Source organism: Sphaerodactylus townsendi, linkage group LG07, assembly GCF_021028975.2.
Source record: "Sphaerodactylus townsendi isolate TG3544 linkage group LG07, MPM_Stown_v2.3, whole genome shotgun sequence".
NCBI lineage: Eukaryota > Metazoa > Chordata > Lepidosauria > Squamata > Sphaerodactylidae > Sphaerodactylus > Sphaerodactylus townsendi.
In genome coordinates, this window is record NC_059431.1 from 3,321,536 (window position 1) to 3,337,938 (window position 16,403).

Here is a 16,403-nt window from a genome sequence, read left to right on the forward strand (position 1 = left end):
CAAACCAAACACCAAGTCATTATGTTTTTGTATTGTTATTAGCTTTGTTAAGATGTATGGAAGCTATGTTTGCAGATGATTCACAGTACTGCAACTTAATCATGATGACTGTATCAGTTGTTTTACATTTTGGAATTTCCACAGCTACATGTTTTAGTGCGACTTTTAAAGGTTTTGATTCTCTGCTTGTGGCTATACATGTCTAATGAGTCTTCAAAACACTATTATAGGTTGTTCCACATTTCTCACCCAGGTCTTTTTAGCAACTGCATGACCCATTGTAGCTCATTGCATGCCTCATTAAGAGAGCATACTCTGCCTCAGCGTTGAAGTGGCAACAGGTGTTTCATTTCAGGTCTCCAACAAAATCCGGATGGCTGCCATATTGCGCTATGTAACCACTCACTTTGAGAAGCTTGTCCACGAGTCCTCTGCAAATAGGCTATTAAGCATACACCACTAAGTCCTTATTGTTTTGGTTTAGAAGTGTAAACCATAGTTAGCAGTTCCACTTCAAAGTAGCAGGAATTACTCTTTTTTGGCTTCACCAGTCTTTCTCAGTAGGTTTTGCAACTGTTCATAATAAACCACCACAAAGCTATGTCTGGTCTTGTCCAGTTAGCAATGTGCAGCAGGCTGCCAATTAGGGAGCGATATAGGTCTTGCCTTTCAAATGCTGCTGTTATCTTGCTTACAAAATCAGCCACCATTGGGGTTTGTGCCGCTTTGGCATCTCTTGCAGACCAACTTTTGTATGACACCCTCTTTTGTTTTGTGTCAGAAACACATCCCCTTCTTCAGATTGCAATTGGCTTGAATAGAATTATTGCTTTAGATACCCCAAGTCTTTTCAGCTTAAAGTGTTTACTCAACTCAGTGTAAAGTTGTTTGATTTGGTTGTCTGTTTTTGAGCCACACAGAGATCATCAACATAAATCATCAAAATGATACATTCATCACCAATTACCTCTAGTATATATACAGGCATCGACGCACACTTTGAGGTCAAATTTTAATTTCACATAATGCTGATAGCCGTGCCTGTTGTTCCAACATCTGGCTGACTGTTTCAGCCCGTTACAAAGCTTTGTTGAGCTTATAAACTTTATCAACGTACATGCTCATAACCTGGTGCTTGCTTCATGTATATGATCTCTTGCAAATCTGCATTTAAATAAGCTGTTTCAAAATCAAAAGTGCCTCATTTTAAAGTCTCTTTGCTCAGGCAATCACTAATCTCCATGGATTCTGCCTTTGCAGTGGGTGCATAGAATCTGATCATAACTGTCAAACTTTGTTTGAGAGAAGCCTTGTCTGACGAAATCTTGCTTTATATTTGCAAGTCCCATCGGACATAGGTTCAACCTGTATACCCATCTTGCACCTATGATGCGGCTTATCCAGTAGAGTTTATCAACAATGTTAAACGCTTTTAAGTTCACCAAGGATTCAAACTCCATTGTCCATGTAGCCACAGTTCCATTTTTCCTGTTCCTCAGGTGGATGTATTTCCAACATATCATGGAAACCTTGTGGTTCTGTCCCTAATTGGCACTATCTGCTCACCTCTTGTACCATAAACCTTTTTTGGTGGTATGCAACTTATTTGCTCTTTCACAGTCTGCCGTGGGTATGGCTATTTCTCCCAGTTTGCTCTAGCCCCTCTCCTCTCCCTTTCAGCTTCCTTCCTGATCACTATCACTGTTTCCTGTTGTTGCTTAAGGCTCGGAGCAGATGTGGGACCTTGGAACAGGGAGTGGGGGTTCCAGTGTGCTAATCACTTCAGGGTACTTGTGTCATGGCTTACTGGTGGTAAGAACACCTCTTACAGAGTTTTGATGCACATGTTCCCACAGCCTGTATGCTTTTCAAAGTTGGCACTGGCATTGAGATGATAGCATTCTTCCATGACCCAATGAGAAATCTATAGCCTTTGGTATTCTGCGCTTATCCTACACTCAGCATGATCCTCTGCCATTTCTTTTTTTGTCCTTTTTTCCGTTGCTGTCTGGGAATGAGGGACGTTAGCAAAACTCCCAAATATTCTAAGGTGTTTCAGGGAAGGCACTTTTTGCCAAACATTCTGAAAAATGGTGTTTCGTTGATACTTGAACTCCACAACCTGTTTATTACATGTGTGGCAGCTAAGACCAGCCTCTCCCCTAGAAATGGAATGGAACCTTGGCATCATTTATCATGCAATCCCGCATTGTTTTGAAGAATGCTCTAGTCTCCTCTCAGCCGCGCCATTTCAGCCGGGCTGAGCCAGTTTGTTCTCCTGTGGCTAATACCTTTCTGTGTCAGCCATGTTTGGAATTTTGTTCCCCATGAACTCACCGCCTCTGTCAGATTACCCGGGCAAGCCACCTTGTGAGGGAACCTCCGTTCAATCGTTGAGACTCCATTCAGCAAACCTTGTAAAGGCTTCATCCTTAGATTTCCTGCAACAGCAAGCAGTAAGAATATCTTGCTATAATCATCAATCAGCAGAAATATATATAAATTGCACCCCTTGGCTTTGATTGGGAAAGGACCAGCTAAGTCTGCATGGATCTAAGTTCAAAATGGTGCTGCCATTTGTCCTGTAACTCTTTTAGGGGATTGGATAGAGTTTCACCTTAACCCCACTACAGACTGAACAGTCTAGGAATGCTTTGCAAGGCTTTACACTCCAAATCACGTATAATTTCGCCAACTGCTTGATGGTGGCAAAACTTGCATGTCCTAGGACTCTGTGAAGATAGTGCACACAATCATCATGCATGAAGCATATTAGCTGAACTTGAAACATTCATTACATTTTTCATTTCTTTGCCCTTTATCAGTCGCATAACATACATTTTGGCGCATGGAGTGTACCTTTTGCACACCTCTATGTCATTCTACCATACTGTACAACCCTGTCTATCAAATATAGCTTTGTACCCTTTGTTCAGCTAAACTTGGGACGCTCAACAAACAAAAAATCCAGTCAGGGTACACAACACATTTTGCAACTTTTACCTAGGCATGGTATGTAGTGGCAGTTCCTTTTGCAGCGTAACAACAGCTTCTAGTGATCCATCCGGTAAGCTGACATGCTTCACCACTTGCCTTGGGACTCCTCGAAGTCAATGGGTGATGAAGGCATTTTACGACATGCTCTGAGCGAGGCCAGAGTCCAAGAGCCAAGATGGGTTGGTTTCTCTGGACATCGGTTCTCAACAATGCCGAATCTAAGTAGTGCTCCTTCTTTCCTCTTCCCGTTGTCCTTTTAGCTGGCCTTCTTCTCCCCTTCTGTGGGCATTCTCGGAGAAGATGATTAGTAGAACCACAACTGAACAACGCCGAACTGCATATGACCTTGGACAGTGTCTAGGAAAGCTGGAGTTTCCCACTTTTGCCTCTGGAAACAGCAGGCTTCTCTCTGGCTGTGGCTTCAAGGCAAAACTCTCTTTGTTTCCTGGAGCTCCAGAAGCCGTTGCAGTCAAGCATAGTTCTAGAGAGTCAAATCATCTTCCTTTATGCTCTGCATACTATAGGACAAAATTGTCCCAGCTGTCATCTAGGGAAGATAGTACAATATAGGCCCTATGCTGTTCTGGAAGTGAAAGTCAACAAGTACCTCTGTCTCTCCAGCTTCGACGTAATAGTGTCGCATAGCTATTGGACATGGTTGGCCACATTTTCACCTCCCTTTCAGCTTCAAATTGTATAAGCGTCACCAGTCAAGATTACCTTTGGAACCAACGGTTCATGCGTCTGGTTACAGGTCCTTCAACACCTTCCAGCAGTCAGAAGCCTTCTATCAGCAGCCCGTGAATAGATGAGCTGGGAGTTTTCCACAGCCAACATTATGGGCGCTTCCTTTGGCTCTGGGCATCTGCCCTCTCCTGCTCTTGCTGCTGTGCCTGGGTTCCGGGTGGGAGGTCGACTTCACAGCCTCCATAAAATCTTCCGCATTATGAAAGCTCTGCATTTCCACACTCCATGCTGAGTAGTTCCTGCAGTCAGCCGTTCAAAAGGCAGAGCTGCACGCATGGTGGATGTCATCGTGTCACACTGCCTCGAATTAGACTCTCTGGCTTCAGTGGTTAGGGACATTGGGCCCATAACCAGAATTGTTGGCCTGAGTGCACGGCGGAAGGACTTTGTGGTGCCAACTCACCCTTGCTAGGAACAGGAGGCAAACTTTGCTTGCAGTATAAGAAAAAAAAGAAACACTCAGACAGTAGATTTGGATTTCCAACATGATCCTCAATCTCTTGTTTCAAAGGAACAAAAAATAACAATAACTATCCACTCTCTAATCGACAACAATCTGAGCCCTAACCTGAAGGTGAATGGAGTTGGACTGACCAGGCGTAGTCATCTTTATATAGTTTTGTCCAGCAAATCATTAGCTAGATGATCTAATCATCCTGGCCTGTGACCTTTTCACTTCTGCTGACTGTTACATGCCAATCACTGCAGACCCAGACAGAGAGGCTCCGACCTTTACAATTCTGCTGACTGTTACATGCCAATCACTGCAGACCCAGACAGAGAGGTCCTGACTGTTACATTCCAGTCATTCTAGACCAGCATATTGCAATTTTCAATATCCTGACAGGAAGTACAAACCCTCGCGCTTCCCATGAGGTCACTTTCAGGGTTCAACGGAATGGACAGCGCACTGACGTTGCGCCAGGCTGTCTGTCCTCCCCTGCCCCCCCAGCAGCCCAATCAGCAGCTGACCCCGAGACACGGATCTGGCTGCTGCATTTGGTCCCCATTAAATCTGATGAGCTGCTGCAAACGCATCCCGGCGGCCTGTTGTGAAGGTTATGCTGGGATGGATCAGCTCCCCAAGGAGTCTTTCGTCTTCTTCCTTGTTTTTCAGGTCCTCCTGAAGGGCCCTCGTGATTGGTGCTTCCCCCACTGCCTGGTTGCGCCAGCGGCTGGAGATGCTCCTGTCTGGGAGGTTTGCTGAGCTTCCTCCCTGTCGGACGCAGGAAAAGGCAGTTTTGTCCCAGGTGATGCTCGGCAGGTGAGCTGTCCATTTTTGGCCATAATTTCTGGGTCCGCTGGCTGTTGATTTTGGTGAACTGAGTTGTGCTATTGCGTGCTGATTGTCATTCTTGTACTGCAGTTTTTCAAACTGGACTGAGCTAATATGATCCAGAAGGTGGGCTAGAAATATTCTAATCAATACTATAAATAACAGCGGCTCAGGAGGGGTGATTGCAAGAAAGAGAGTGGGCTAGACCCACACGGGCACGTCGTCTATGTGGCTGCTTCCCCAGCCCCCGCTGCTGAGCCACTGAGCCACGTCCTGCCAGCCCGTCCCCATCTCAAAGCCACCATGCCTCACCTATAAGGGCTTTGAGTGGTCTTCCCCCTGCGAAGTCAGGTGAGAGTCTTGGATCCTCACGCTCCGTCTATGGACTCTCTCAGCCGGCTTTGGCCTTTGCAACTCCGGAGACGGGAGCCCCTAAATGGGAGACAGAAGGTGAGAAATCCATGAGCCGTCCTGACTTCCTCGCTCCCGTTCACCAGTCTACATACAAAGTGCTTCTTGGCCCAGCCAGGTTGGGGAATCCCTGGAGATCTGGGGTGGGATCTCAGCAGAGACGGGATGACATATAATCCACCCTCCAAATCAGCTGTTTTCTCCGGGGTGGGGGGGTGGGCTGATCTTTATAGTCTGGAGATCCCTGGAAATTCTGAGACACCCCCCCCCCCGGAAGTTGGCAACCTTCCTGTATATGTCAGTCTTGAACCTGCGACGGGACTCTGGCGATGAGCATAAACGACAGCTCTCCTTTTCCTTTTCTTTTGCAAGGGCCATAATTAACAAACAACAAAACAGAACAATACAAATATGTGACATTTCAGTTTGTTCCCCAACGCAGAGCTCTGCCATTTCTCTTCTTTCTTCCAGCTTTCTTCTTTTGAGAGCCAGCGTGGTGTAGGAGTTAAGAGCGGCAGAGAACCCAGTTTGATTCCCCACTCCTCCACATGAGCAGCGGACTCCAGTCTGGGGAATCAGGGAATCACCACCCTGCAATGAGTGGTGAACACTAATCTGGAGAACCGGATTTGATTGCTAACTCCTCCACATGAAGCCTGCTGAGTGGCCTTGGGCAAGTCTGGACTTTCTCTCAGGACTTTCTCAGCCCCACCTGCCTCGCAAGGTGTCTGTTGTGAGTGAGGAAGGGAAAAGGAGTTTGTCAGCTGCCTGGGACTCCTTACAAGTGGGAATAGTGGGGTACAAATCCAAACTCCTTTTCTTCTTCCATGGGCATTCATTCATTCATTCATTCATTCATTCATTCATTCATTCATTCATTCATTCATTCATTCATTCATTCATTCATTCATTCATTTAACTTATATACCACTCTCCCCCGGAGGGCTCAGGGTGGCTCACAATGACCAAACAACAACAGGTAAATACATAAACAAACACCGTACATTTAGTACTGGCGCAAATTGAAACACAGCGTTCAAATCATAATATAACATTTCAAAACAACAGATGGCGTCTAACTGCTAAAACTCCTCTAAGAGGGGGACAGCAGGGCCCCAGCTGTTAAAAAAGGGGGTGGGGGGGAGGGGGCATCAGCGGCTGGCCTCCCCAAAAGCCCGGCGGAATAGCTCGGTCTTATTTATTTATTTATTTATTTATTTATTTATTTATTTATTTATACTTTAGGCTTATATACCGCCCCGTCCCCGGAGGGCTCTTACAGGCCCTGCGGAACTCAGTAAGGTCTCGCAAGGCCCGGACAGCATGTGTTTAAGAGTAGCTCTTCCAGTGCCCGTGGCACCCTGCCATCCACCGCTTCAATAGTGCATGCATGTTAATGTCTATCCTATTATATAAAAGAATAGGTGTGGTGGCAACGACTCACTTCCAGCCCATCGCTGTGCACGACTCACAAGCAGAATACCTGCCCTTGGCGTCATGCAACCGGCAGCCAATGAGAGGCAGCCAAGGACGGGGTGGTGGTGGTGGTGGTGGTGCATGCAAGAAGGCAGTGCTTGCAAGCTGCCGCTTGGATGCCTCTGCCCCAGGTTGGCAGTGCCCTGAGACAATACTGGGCTGGGCTGAAGTGGGGCTGGAGGATGAAACTGTTGAGGTCTTTCCATGACTCTGGTGTGTGAGAGACCTGGATGCTGAAGAGCCGCACTGCCTGGGCCCTCCCTCAGGGGGCTAGCCACGCCCACTGCGCCCCCAGGCTGGCTCAGGCAGTGGCAGCAGCGGTGGCAACAGCGGATCTACTGCAGGCTCCTGCCTCGCTGGCCGCCCTTCACCCTCTCGCCAAGGCAGAGATAGCCCAAGGTGAGCAGTGAGCACTGGGTGGGTGATCCCCCCCACTCATCTGGCTCCGGTGGTGGGGGTGAGGCCAGCAGCAAGGCCAAGCACTGGCAACACAGCCCCGGGGGGCAGCAACCCTTCGCCGAGACCCCCCGAGCTCCTGCAAGTACCATTTCCTAGAGCCTGTTGTATTTTTTAGCACCCCGGGCTTCGTGGCTCGTTTCTACCTGCGATTCGTTGACCGAGACCTGAAGGGGAATCCTGAAGTAGGTGCACGGATTACTAAATTCGTGAACAAATTTGGAAGTGGGCCGCTGGAGCCACCTGGAACGGTGACACGGGTGGTTGTCATCACTCTGCCCACCCAACAGCCCAGGTTCGGCAGGGTCTCTTGGTCCAGCCAGCCCCTCACTGTGGACGCGTCTCCAGGCAGGTAGCAGCTGTGATTGCCAACTGCCAGGTGGGGCCAGGACAGTGGTGGTGAACCTTTGGCACTCCAGATGTTATGGACTACAATTCCCTTCAGTCCCTGCCATCACGACCAATTGCCATGTTGGCAGGGAGTCATGGGAATTGTAGTCCATAACATCTGGAGTGCCAAAGGTTCGTCACCACGGGGCCAGGAGAACTCCCAGACTGTAGAGATCAACTCCCCCAGAGGGAATGGCTGCTGAGGAGAGGGGGCCCCATGGCATGGAACCCCCATGAGGCCTCTTCTATCCCCAACCCCCCCCCCCCGCCTCACCTCCCTCTCAAATCTCTAGGAATTTCCCAACTCATAGCAGTCGGCCAGTAAGGCAGAGGGCCAGACCGGCCGTGACTCCCTTCCTGCCCCTGAGCCCCAGTCGGAGACTCCTCTCCGCTCTCCTCTCCGCTCTGCTGGCACTGCCCCTCTTTTTGCCCCGCCCCCTTCCAGCTCCACCTGCAATCAGATGGGCCCCCTTTCCTTCTCCCTCCCTTCTCTTCATCTCCTGGGAATAGTGTGCTGCCCCCCTCCCTTCCCAACTCCATTTCAGCGCTCTGGGGCAAGAAGGGGAGCAGGGAGGGGGGAACCCTTCACAGGAAGAAAGGGGGGAGGGCAGGCCAGAAGGTCTCACCTGTGGCTGCACACCTACGTCTTCCTTTAGCGGCTCCTTCAAGGTCTTTTTCTCCTGGGCTATTTTGGCCAGCTTCTTTTTCTGCAGGAAAAAAGGGCAAAGAGCTCAGCGGGGCGGGGCCCAGGCCCCCCCCCCCCGGGTCGGGATGGAGCTCTGAAGCGCCCCAGCCTGGCACTGGGGCGGAATGCCCACCGATCTGTGGCCACGCCCAGGGGGTGCTTACCAGGTAAAGGTTGTACTGCAGGAGCTTCTTCCTGGCATCCGACACGCTGACCCCCTGCTCCGTCAGCCTGGCCTTCATGTCGACCATCAGGTGGGCAGGGGGGTCCTGGTGGGCCTGGAGCTTGGTCACCTCGGGCAGGAGCGGCCCCAACGCCACGTCCAAGGCGGCGATGAAGTTCCTGGAGGCAGGGAGGGCAGAGGAGGGTTGGCCAGCCACGCCCTGCCTGCCCCTCCGCACCTGGGGATCGGCCTTGGGACGTGGGAACAAATCCTGACGATGGGGATGCCTCTGACCGCGAACAGAAGGCTCCTCACTGTGGCCAGTCCTGCCAGCTAGGAACTGGGTGGGGGAGCGGTGGTTGCCAAACTCCAGGTGGAACCTGGAGGTCTCCCATAATGCCTGGAGGGAGCAGAGCGGTTTCTGGCTGCACCCCCTCCCCCTCGGTCTATCAGAGGGAAGAGCTCCCACGCTTGTTGTCTGAGATTCTGGGGTTCTACCCCACCCCCCCGGGGGCCACTTACAGGGTCTCCTCATCCAGTTCCTCATCTCCACAGGCGGGGTTCTCGTTTTTGGGACACGGAGACTCTGCTGCAGAGAGAGAGAAGAGAGAGAAGAGAGAGAGGGAGAGAGAGGGAGAGGGAGAGGAAGAGTGAGAGAAGAGAGAGAGGGAGAGAGAGAGGGAGAGAGAGAGGGAGGGAGGGAGGGACAGAGGGAGGGAGAGAGGGAGAGGGAGGGGGAGAGAGGGGGAGGGAGAAAGAGGGGGAGAGAGGGAGAGGGAGAGAGAGGAAGAGAGGGAGGGAGGGGGAGAGAGAAGAGAGAGAAAAGAGAGAGAGGGAGGGAGAGAGAGGGAGGGAGGGAAAGAGAAAGAAGAGAGAGAAAAGAGAGAGAGGGAGAGAGAGGGAGGGAGGGAAAGAGAAAGAAGAGAGAGAAAAGAGAGAGAGGGAGGGAGAGAGAGAGAGGGAGGGAAAGAGAAAGAACAGAGAGAAAAGAGAGGGAGGGAGGGAGAGAGAGGGAGAGAGGGGTGTGGGTTAAACTCGTGCCCCTCGCTACGGATCTGAGTGGGTTTGCCCCCTTGTACTGTTTCCTCCAAGGAGTCCTTCCAAGGAACGGTGCCCCCAGCCCTCTTGCCACCCCACCTGGCATCCTGATCATGGCTCCGTGAGGCTCAGAGGAAGGGACCAGCCCAAGATGACCCAGCAAGCTCTGTGGCAGAGCAGGGGCTTCAGTCGCGGACCCCCCACTCCAGCCACGGATTGGGACCTCTCCACCCTCCTGGGCTCCTCCTGCACCCCCTTGAAGCCCAGGGGCACCTTGGAGACTTGTGGCATTTATTCCGTCTTGAAAGTTCACACCGGATTAAGCCTGGAAGGTGACCCTGGGCGTCCGTCCTGCGTCGCTTCCAGAGGCTGACCCAGCCAGCCCCGCCGGATCCCCATATCTAGCCATGCCAATCTTGTGCTGCCAGGATCTTTACAGTGCTCTGGTTTAGTGTGATCCGGTCAGCCCTGGCTGGTGCTTGGACGGGAAACCAACAAGGAAATCCAGGGTCGTGAGGCATAGACCGGCAACAGCAAACCGCCTCAGGGTGTCTCTGGCCTTGAAAACCCCACTAGGGATTGCCATAAGTCAGCTGTGACTTGACGTCAAAAAACCCACACAATCCTTTGGGCTGGTCTACTCTAATGCACTGTACAGGGGGCTGCCCTTGAAGGTAAGTGGATGACTTCAGCCGGGGCCAGCCTGTGTGTCCTGTGTGCTGGTGTAACCCCCATGCTCAGAATGGGTTGACCCAGAAAGGGGTGGAGACTCAAAGCAGCAAGAGGCTGCAGAGCTCATGTAGTTTGGAGGAGACGAGGCTACCAGACTCGGACCTTGGTTTGTATAAGCCCTTAACACCTTGTTAAGCTGTAACTGCAATGTTGTTGGGAACTACTGGGAAGGTAGTTGTTTGTTTTTGCTATGTTGTAAATGTTGGAGTTTATTGTTTCAGGGGTTCTTTTTGTGGTTGTAATGGGTGAGAGTTCTCCTGGAAACCTTCACCATGTTGAATCCTGTTCCTCAAGCCCTTGGAGTCTTCAGGAGCCAACCCACTTGCAAGAAGAAATGGACTTGGCAGTATCAGCAGACTGTAAATAGAAGGACTTGAAAATGCAACCTGAACAGGACCTTGAAGTGTGATGTTAAATGTTGATGTTATATGTTGTATGTTAAGAAAGTAAACCATTTTGTTTTTTAAAAGTTTGTTGTTGCAAACTCATTCCAAGTTCTGCCCCACAGAACCCACAGATAGAGGGTACACTGGCATCATCCAAATCCAAATCCAAAAACCTTTATTAGGCATAAAACCAGTGCCAAGAATTTCAAATACAATAAAAAGATCATTATTGCTCAACTTGCAGTACACCGAGCAAAAACATAGCAACAGCTTCAGATATTTCTACACTAGAGCTATTTAGAAGCTTAGCCATTTTTGTTTTATCAGAGAGGAGCATAAATCCTGTTGGTAACACAGTTCTCAAATTGGTTCTGATGTTGTTGTACTTTGAACAATGGAGCAGAATATGAGAAAGTGTTACAGTTGTATCAGGACAGAATTGACAGCGACGCCATCTTGTGGAATACCAGAGAATCGACCTTGAAGATGTGCTGACGGAAAAGAGTTACACCTTGCTCTGGTCATGACCCATTGCGAGGAACTCCTACTGTCACATATTTTTCTGAAGAGGGTAGGCTTATAAAAAAGCAAATGCGAATAATATTCTGCAGGACTAAACAGCAAGGTTTAAATAATCTTCCTGCTGAGTATTTTCTGCTGAAGAGGCATTTATCGTGTGTCCTTCGCGAAGGGCTATATAAACAAACCAATGAGAAATGGAAGCATCTCATACAGGCAGCCCGCTCAAACGATACTAGAGGCTTTTGGCGCCTTGTTGCTAGGGGAATGAGTTCCTCTACTACTATCATCTCTACTATTGACCCCCCAATATGGCATAGCTATTTTTGTAATCTTTTCAATAATGGGAACTGGCATCATGTGGCACGCGTCCTGGAAGGACCATCCTGCTCGCCCGTTTGTTTCTGGGCGCTGGTTTTAACCTCGACTGCCCTTCCCGCGTGAAAGCCCCCTTTGCCCCAAGGAATCCTGCCCACCAGTCAGTTCCTTCCGGCAGGTTGAATCCACGGTGTCCTCAGTGGCTGCTTCTGCTCCGTGGCCCCGCAGAGAGGGACAGAGGCCCCCTCCCACGCGACTTGCCCTCCGGCTTTGCTCAGAGCACAGTTCTGAACAGCCCCACAGCCTGTCAAGGAGGAACTGTTCCATAAATGCTTCCGTCAATCCATCAGGCTGCCTCCTTCAGCTAAAGCCTGACTCTGAACTGCTCGTGGCTGACCTTTTCCCACTGCTCCGCCCCCCCCACCGCGATGTGAGCCATTTAAGGACAGCAGGGGCTGAATCTCAGTTATCTCTCCCCCCCCATTCTTGTGTCCAGATTAACCAACTGCTGGTTCCCCCTCTCTTCCAGCTCCACCTGTGCTTCTCTTGGGGTGGGGCCACCTACAGGAATGCTCTGCCCTGCCCCGCCCCACAGGATGCAGAGTTAGGGGGCCTCTTACCTGGAAGGCTGGAGGGCTCGGTGCCTTTCTGCTCCATGGCCTGGTGCTGCAAGAGAAAAGGGGAAGCCTGGAGTGAGCCCGGCCTGCTCTGCGCTGCTGCCCCCCAGGGCTCACCTGAGCTGAACACCTTCTCTGCTTGTGCTGGAGCTCAAAAAGGACCCCCCCCCCATGTTTCCAGCCCTGAAGTCGGCCAGGAGGAGTCTGGAAAGGTGGGCCAGGCTGGCTGGAACCACCAGAGTCAAGCAGGTGCCAAAGGGGATTTCCACGGGTGGGGGTCCCTCCCTGTAACCAGCAAAGCTGTGGAACACCTGCATGTGATGGTACATCAAAGCCAGCACAAATGGTGGGAAGCAGGCTCACCCCCGCGTGGCACCGCCTAGCAGCTTGCAGGGTTTTCTGGGCGAAGGGTGGTCTTCAGTGCTAGAACCAGGGGGGGGCATCCATTGAAAATGCTGGGGGGAAGAATTAGGACTGATAAAAGGAAACACTTCTTCACGCAACGTGTGATTGGTGTTTGGAATATGCTGCCACAGGAAGTGGTGATGGCCACTCACCTGGATAGCTTTAAAAGGGGCTTGGACAGATTTATGGAGGAGAAGTCGATCTATGGCTACCCATCTTGATCCTCCTTGATCTGAGATTGCAAATGCCTTAGCAGACCCGGTGCTCGGGAGCAACAGCCACAGAAGGCCCTTGCTTTCACCTCCTGCAGGTGAGCTCCCAAAGGCACCTGGTGGGCCACTGCGAGTAGCAGAGAGCTGGACTAGATGGACTCTGGTCTGATCCAGCTGGCTTGTTCTTATGTTCTTAGTGGCCACCACCAGCACTCTTGTGCCCCAGTGTTCTCTTTCCTCCAGCAACGGGCACCCTTCGTTCACTCAGTCTCAACAATGCGCTGCCAGGCAGCAGTTTATATACAGATGTGCCCCCCACTGCAGACTCAAAAAGCTGAGCAAGGAGAAAATGGTGGGGACTTAAAATTGGCCCCTGGTGCTTAGAATCCCCCTAAACAGCCGTGGTGGCCTCTTTGGACTGCGCTGTCCATCACAGGCAGTGGCTGCCTGCAAGTCCGGACTCACTAGGCAAAGCTGCTGTTTGATGGACACAGGGGGGCTGGTGCCTGCTTTGGGGGCCACTCCCCGGCAGCCAGAGGGGGCCATGGCTCGGTGGTGCAGTATCTGCTCGGCTGCGGTTCAGAAAGGACCAGGCAAAGCTGATCTGAAAGGTCCTTCTCTGCCCAAGATCCAGGAAAGCCATGGCCAGGTCGAGAGGACAATTACTGACCCTCATGGACCAAGGGCCTGGGTCAGCATTGTTGGAAGTGAAGGACTTTACACTGTTACGCTGTTTCCTGCCTCACCCTACAGAGGGGCTTTTACTAGAGAGCTAGTGGCTAGACAGGGACCTAGGAATTGACACCTTTACTCTATCATGCTGGTTCTATCCCTTTGATGTCAGACTGATGCTCTCAGGGACTTCCTTCCTTCCGGCTTCTTCCTCGACCCCTTCTCCATTCTTCTTCCTACCATGCCTAGAGAGAGGATGGATGCTCCGCGCATCCATCCCCATTCAGCTAGATTAGGATAGCATGGTGACTCTATCTACCTACCTTTCTATCCAGAATGGAGTTCACTAATAAATACTCTTTTTATTAGATTAGAAACTACAACTGACTCCGACTTTCTTTTGTGTAAGCTTGCAGCACATTGGGATCCATCACGCACACGCACGCACACGAGGTCAGGCTTCTGCTGTGTTCTAGCCACCCATGCCGCTCTGCTAACTACGATAAGGGGTAATCTCCAACTACCAGGAGCACTTATCCCAATAAGCATGAGGTTGGGCGGAGGAGCCTCTATGGCCCATGGCTGCCTTCACCCACCCAATCTTACTCCAGAACCTTCAACTATCAACTATGAATCCTCAGCTGGCCGGCATCTCTACCCTAAAATGGCAGTCTGGACCAGCAGGGTCTGTTTATATGGGGCAGCATGTTCCGGAGTCCCCTTCTCCTTCACAGCAGAAACAAACAGACCGCCCACCACATCTGCAGAGGCCAACTTACTGGTGACCCCTGGTCCCTCAATGACGCGGCTGCCCTCCACTCAGGCCAGAGCTTTTACAGCTCTGGCCCCTGCCTGGTGGAACGTTCTACCTCCAGCTACGCGGGCCCTGCGGGATCTAAATGATTTTCGCAGGGCCTGCAAGACAGAGGTGTTCCACCGGGCCTTTGGGGGGTCCGGCCGCTGATGGCTCCCCCCCTCTTTTCTCTATAACATCTGAGGGCCTACCGCCCCTCTCTTTCTCCTTTTTTTCTTTTCAGGGGATTTATTAGTGGGACGCCATCGATATATTTAATGTTAGAACACTGCATTTTAATGGGGTTGGGTTTTAATATATAGAGCTGTTCTTTAATGATTTTCACATTTTGATACTACTGATTTTATTGTGCTCTATTATCTGTTGTTCGCCGCCCTGAGCCCTCCGGGGGAGGGCGGCTTATAAATAATAATAATAATAATAATAATAATAATAATAATAATAATAATAATAATAATAATAATAATAATAATAATAATAATAATAATAATAATAATAATAATCCCCAAAGGGGCACTACTGCTTGGTGTGAAGATTTGGTGGGGCTTGTGTGCTAACTCAAATTGGAGTCAGAGGAGGGCTGTGCTGGAGGGACCACCTCCAAACCAGAAGGCCTCTGATGAGGAGCCAGACTAAATGTGCCCAAAACCCCAAAACCATGGTGAAGACAAAGAAAAGAAACTTTATACAGGATCGAGTCGTTAAGCTCGGAGTCAAGCAAGGACCAGCGTCTAGTGCTGGAGATACCCTGGGCACTTGGCGGAAAATGGGCTACTAGAGACTCAGGATCTTCAGCTGAGGCAACCAGGGCTGAAGAAGACTGCAGGACTACACTGGAAGTACCGAACAAACGTCGGAAAATGAACACTCGTGTAATGCAGAGAATAGAGGAAATTATGGCTTGCTACTACAAATCCAAACTTCCATCAAAAGAAAGAGGATACCTCAAAGCCGAATGTACCAAGTCTGGAAAGAACTTCACCCCAGACACAGAAATTACTGAGCAAAGACTTGCTGATCAAAGAAGATATATTAGAAAGGAAACAAAGTTTTGAGTGCACTAGAACTAGCAGGAAATCCAGCAAAAGCACAAGAGACAATGCGTGGTATTGAAAACATACCAAAGGAACACTCAAAGCAAAATTCAACAAAATTGGCAACTTGTAACGTTCACGGACTGCAAAGAGACAGAGAGGGAGGGAAGAGGAGGAAAGAAACAACAATCATCACACACACCTCCAAAAGGAGCCAACCCAAAGTTCCCAATTGACAAAAAAGCAAGAAAGAACTGATGCAGAAGAATCCTAGAACACATGAGCAATACAAATCAGGAACGTACAAGATTGCCACCATTGAAGTTTGCATTCCAAAGGAAGGATCCTGCTCCAATTCACTTTGAAGGATGCAAATAAGGTCATTGCTGGAGATCCAAAACAATGCTTTTTCACTGCATGGGAAACAAAACCAGCTTATGTACAGCACTTCCGCAGTGAGTGATTACTAAAGAGCTTAGGGGGGTAAAGATGTATCACCCAGAAAGAAGGCTCGAAAATAGATCCTCCAAGAGTGGAAAATCAGACTGGGAAGAAAAAAATCAATAGCAAACTACGCATCGGATGCCAGCAAACTGAAAAAGCATGAAGGAGAAGAAGCTGAAAAAATGACAAAATCAAAAGCAGACCTTAGTTAAGAGGTACCACCTGGACAAAGAGGAAACTCAATGGAAGGCAATAGAGGTGAATTGGTCAAACAACAGATGGTGGCAGTTTCAAAGAGAGAGATTGCAAGATTCGAAGCTAAGGAGGTTGCTCAATTCAAAGCAGAGAATCAACTTTTCTACTCCAACCAGAAACGATTCTGCACCTACAGAATGTAAGTGGAGATGTGAAAGCCTTGAGAAGCCACAGGATGAGCCAGACAGAGAGAACAAAGCGCATTGAGTTCTGGAGAAACATTTGCAGGACAGCTTTTAAAAGAACTACATAACCAAAATGCAAGTTGGGCCAAAGATGTGGAGGCTGAACTCGAGCAGCAACAACATGAGACAACCTGGTAATAACAACTAAAATGGTTGGAAAGAGCCAGAGCA